This window comes from Chiloscyllium plagiosum, unplaced genomic scaffold (assembly GCF_037043375.1).
Source record: "Chiloscyllium plagiosum isolate Xiang-an unplaced genomic scaffold, Cpla_swu_hap1 HiC_scaffold_4, whole genome shotgun sequence".
NCBI lineage: Eukaryota > Metazoa > Chordata > Chondrichthyes > Orectolobiformes > Hemiscylliidae > Chiloscyllium > Chiloscyllium plagiosum.
The window spans coordinates 27,727,033-27,733,062 of NW_028270142.1; positions in this window are offsets into that span (position 1 = coordinate 27,727,033).

Here is a 6,030-nt window from a genome sequence, read left to right on the forward strand (position 1 = left end):
TATACTTCTTTTATAGCTTTATCAACTATTCATTCTTTGGATTTGACCATCACTGTCAGATCTGGCATTTATCGCTGATCCCTAGAAGATGGTGGTGAGCCTTTTTGTACTGCCGTGGCTCATCTGGTGAAAGTACTATCATGAGGCAGTTAGGTAGAGGGTTTTGAGATTTTGGTACAGTGACAATGTAGGAATGACAATATGTTTTCAAATTGGGGTGATTTGTGCAACTTGGAAGGATATTTTGAGGTGATTGTTTTCCCATGTGACTGCTGTCTTCTTTCTTATTAGTGATAGAAATTATGACATTGGTTGAGCTGCGGGACTTGCCTTGGGAAGGTGCTTTGGTAAATCTGCAAGTAGTAAACATTGCTGCCATAGAGATGCTGTTTAAGCTGGTGGCTAGGATGCTGGTCAAATTACTGCTACAATCTGGATTGTGTCAAGCATCTTGATAATATTAATAGAGATACATCCAGGCAAATGAAATATATTTACTAACTTTTGCCTTGTGGCGTAGTGAAGGCTTTGGAGAGTCACGAGGTAAGCTACTCACTTAAGCGGCATGTAACATTCACAGCATGCAGCCAATTATTTGTGGTATCCAGATATTGCTACATGTGGACCTAGACCCTTTATTATGGGGAAATGTCAGTGAAGATGAATGCTATCGTTAGCAAGCAACCTCCCTTCTAACCTTATGATGGAGAGGAGGTCATTGATGAAGCAGCTGAAAATAGTCAGGCTTGAGGTTGAATAGGCTGTGGCTGTTTTCCCTGGGCATCGGAGGCTGAGGGGTGACCTTATAGAGATTTACAAAATTATGAGGGGCATGGATAGCATAAATAGATAAGGTCTTTTCCCTGCGATGGGCATAGGTTTAGGGTGAGAGGGGAAAAATATAAAAGAAACCTAAGGGGCAACTTTTTCACGCAGAGGGTGGTGCGTATGTGGAATGGGCTACCAGAGGAAGTGGTGGAGGCTAGTACAATTGCAACATTTAAAAGGCATTGGATGGGTATATGAATAGGAAGGATTTGGAAGGATATGGGCTAGGTGCTGGCAAGTGGGACTAGATTGGGTTGAGATATCTAGTCAGAGTTAGACAAAAGGGTCTGTTTCCATGCTGTACATCTCTATGACTCTGGAGACTATGTCAAAATAATTTTATGAACACTTGATCAAGGTTGCTACTACCAATCAGATTTTTCCAGTTTATGTGTAAATTTAAAGTCATCCATGATAATTGCTGTCCCTCTAGCATAAGAACCCAACCATTCTCATATAATTTGATATACATTGTGTTTATTGTTTGGGGCCTGTAAGTCATTCCCACAAGTAACGTTTTTCCCCAACTATTCCTAAACTCCACCCAAACAGATTCTACAGCATGGTTCCTTGAACCATAAAATGACTGCTGTGGCAGGACTTTTTTTAAATGCATCAAACATCTGCTCCAAAGCACTGTCTCTTGATGAGAAACTAACTCCAGTTAAACCCAGGAATCTATCCATGTGTGCCACTTCAGCACAATCCAACAAATTGTGGGTGTGTACAAATAAGGAAACTGAGTTTCTCCAGTCTATCATATAATGTACATATTTCTTCAATGAGGAATTTCCCATCATTCTAAATTTTGATCACAGTCTATATCTCAAATGTATAAATCAGCTTTTTTAAATTTCATGAATTTAAAGAACTTTATCAGTGCCCGATCAATGGGTCTCGAGTTCACAAGATACTTTGCACTTCAATTTGCTTTTGTTTGAAACCACTGTGCCAAAGCCTACACCTTGTTTTCTCCTTGGTAAGGATGTGACTGGTAGCCACTTCATTCTTCCATTGATATAAGATTCAGGATCAGAAAAAATGTGGAAACTAATTCCTGACTGCCTGAACTTAGTTTTAGCCATTCTTATCAAAATTTAGATCGCAATCTTCTGTCTGAAAAGAAATTTTAATTTCCATCTTGACCTTGAAGCAATTTTTCCTTGTTAATGAATCCTGACAGATGTTGAATTATCAAACCACTTTCTATCTACTAATATCCCCCAGAATGTTTACAAAATTGTCAACATCTCAGAGTTCTCTGTCTGAAAGCAGGTCCAACCCACAGTAACACTACCCCCATCATGCTTAGGACAAGGTGCAAGATCTCAAGTCCACCCAAGCCAACTCTGGATTGAACTCTGTTATGTTGGCACTAATCTCATTCACACCAACCATCTAGTCAACTGTGCCACCCAATATGCCAAGAATAATGCTGAAATGGTATAACAATTCCAGGGCTGATTATCATTTTTCCTTGTGTGATCAGGAAGTTCTGCCTGTCATGACATTTGAACCTGGAGCTTCTGACCCAGGGACAGGATGCTACCATTTTGCCAAAGACTTCTGACATCTCTACGCTCTTTGGAAAACAGCAAGATTAATTGACTAAATAAGAGAGTGGTAATCCTTCAAAGGGACTCTGTAACAAAAGTCAAATATTCAAATGGGAATATAATAGATGTAAATTAAAGTAGAATTTCCAGACCTCATGACACAGCCCCTGCAATTCCAACCAGTTACAGAAGGATTCAAGGGGCACGGCATTCCTCCTCTCCATGGGTTCAAAAAAAGGATGTACTCACAGAAGAGAAATAGGCAGGTGTGTCTAACAAACACAGCTGCTGCCTGAACCTGTTTTAATGGCCACCTTGGCCAGGCCCAGGAGCCGATCATGGTGGCTCAGCATGGCATGGCAAAAAGTCAGAAGCATACAGGTAATAAGATTATCAGGATTGATGCAGTGATCTAGTTTGTTTATGTATTGTGTATTCTTCAGATAGCATCCTCAGTTAAACGTAGGTTGCAGAACTACAGCTTATCCCATGATATTGTTGCCAGACAAGACAAGGCAATAAGCCGTAAGTCTACACCAGATGCTTTGCGAATCCAATACTGAGATGTTGGCACTATTCTGAACCACATGCTAACTGTCTACGCAACTGAGTCAGCTGGCCTCCCCAATGAATAATAGGGTGGTGGTGGAAGAATTCTTGAGTTAAATATCAATACAATGAACTTTGGTATGAGCGCATCTTCCATGGCCAACATATCCTGATGTGAGATTGGAACCCAGAGCTACTGAGCCAGAAGCAGCAATACTACCACAAAACCACCGCAGTATTTTTAATGTGTTTGAAAGACTTAATCTATGCCCTTTGCTGATTTATCCTTAACAATAATGTAATTAACATACTATTACCACTATCGACTATGGACCAGGAAATATCAGCACTTCCAGGGTTTGTTTCTGTTATTCCAGAGAGGGAAAAAATAGACTTCTGCCAGATGGCCTCATGCTGTGCCTACAAATTCTAGACACATTCTCTGATATTCTAACCATTCTTGCAATAGTTTGTGTATAACTTTCCAATTCTCTTCTGCTGCATTCTTCACAAAAGGAACAACACCATACCCAACTCCATTATTTTCCACAAAAATAGAGTACTGCAATATTTATGAGACCGGTTTTGAAAGCTCAAATGAAAGAAAGTATTAATCCTTGTACCAATAGTGTCCTCCGATAGAAATACTATTGATATTTTGTCATTTCTATTTATCATCTTTTAACTTATTCAGTGCTTGCTTTTCTGCATGAACTAGGTTAACCTGTTTTACTTCAAGTGTCATGTTCACTACCATTTGGTTATGTATTCTTTTTGTGCAGTTTATAGATTTGGAGCAAATGTCATTGGCTCCTAGTCCATTTGTGACAACCTCACCATATTGATTAATTATGGATTCACATTTTGAAAATGGCTAAGTCCACCTCTCAATATATATTTCCACTTCTCTTTGAAACAACACAATATATTTTAAATATACAAAAAAAATCATTGAAAGAACCTTTGGAATTTTCACTTAACAGCTTTTTTGAGGAGTTTGAATGTATAGTAATCTCCAAGAGTCGGGCAATAGTGCTTTATATGTATTTTAAATCCTGACTTCAATTTACCATTTTTAATTCAATTGAAACCAAAGTTCAGTCTAAGTGAACCTACAAAATACCACTTCCTGGGGTTCTAATGAAGAGGCACTGCACTGAAAATCTAACTCTGTTTTCTCCCCACAGATCCTACAAGATCTGCTGAGTTTTGTTTCCTCAAATAATAAGTTGAAGGAAAGTTCATCACCTTTTGTTTTCTAGATGCAATATAAAGTGCAGAGCTTAAGAAATTTCAAGTCTTTTGGTGATATTCTGATTTTCAGTCATGGATTTCTACCATTACAAATGTTTTTCCATAATCCTTTTCTTCAATTTGCATCTACACATTCCAGAAAGATCATATTATGTTGCGAGTGTAGACTTCAAGCTGTACTTCATGCAGTACTTGGGGTGGCACGGTGGCTCAGTGGTTAGCACTGTTGCCTCACAGCACCAGGGACCCAAGTTTGATCCCAGCCTCGAGTGACTATGTGGAGTTTGCACATTCTCTCCATGTCTGCATGGGTTTCCTCCCACAGTCCAAAAGATGTGCAGGTTAGGTGAATTGACCATAGTAAATTGCCCATCATGGATATGTGGGTTAGGTGCATTAGTCAGGGGTAAATGTAGGTTAGGGGAATGGGTCTGGGTGGGTCACTGTTTGGAAGGTCGGTGTAGACTTGTTGGGCCTAGTGGCCTGTTTCCAAACTGTAGGGATTCTATGAAAACTTCTATGTAACTGTATTGAATGCTGAAACACTGATGTCACTGTGGGGATTTTATACAAATTAATTGGTCCACAATCTTGATAGTAATAAGACTGTAAACAAAAGGAAAACCTAATGTTCATACCTATTTGAAGTAATGTATTCCACCCTTTTGAACTGCCCGAGGAGTATCTGCATTTTCTGTAAATTACAATAATTGTTTGAATTTTCTGGTATTCACTCTGCAATGAATTTGCCAGTTGGTGCTATAATATGTACATGACTCTTTGTCACAAAAACTTCTTGATCCTTTTTGTCTTCATCTACTCTGATCCCTGATGTTGTATGACATTGGAATGCACTAATTGATTTGTCATTGGTCGGTTGTTGGCTGTGCTTGTCTCTTTATGCAATTCTACTTGAAAAAGTTTATTAATTAACATTTTTCAAAAACTCAAGAGAAGGAATTCTGGATGATTCCTGAAGGAAATCAGTAATGTGAATGTGAAGAAATGTTTTGTGCAAAACTGCATAATGATGATGTGAAGTCTTCATTAAAATCAAAAAAGTCACAGGCTAAACTAAGTAATCAATTGATGATCAGAGACATTAACTGGAATAGACTACAATCTTAGATGAATATTAGTCCAGTTAATTGATTTCTGGCTCAAGTAGCAGTTAAAAGGATGGATGTTTGAACAAAGTTTTCTTAAAAATCTACATGGCCCTCTGATTTTTCCTTCTTTCAAATCACATTCTGAGATGAACAAATGGCAGTTCAGTTATTTCTCCAGAGATTATATCTGCTCCAGACTGGCTTGAATATTACAATGAAAAACTAAGCTTATTAATGTATTTCTCTCTCTTCTCCAAACACCCATGCCAGTGCAAATACATTTTCACGTTTTAGCTCAATTACAGCAAGCCAGAAGGTTTGGACTCTCTTCTGTATTACTCAATGTCACATACAGTGATGCTGTTTTTCAGTAGTTATGTGGCATTTGATGGTGCAATGGGTTACAAGGTAGCCTCTCATTTCTGGTACTTCCCAATCCTCCAGTTGAACTGTTGGTTGAATGATTAATTTTCTCATCTGTCACATCATTTGCTAAATAATCTGGTTGTCATAATAAGTTCCTAGTGACCTATATAGAAAACTGAGCCTGATCCGACATTAGTATAGCAGTCTTTATCAAAAAGAATGGGAAAGTATGGAAAATGAGGAAAGTATTTCAATAGTGCACAGATAAACTTCAAAGATTGCCAACATGGTGCTGAAGTCAATTGTGGAACTGCTACTGAGATTAGCTAACTCAATCATTCATTCAAGATTTGAATTATTTAGGAGTT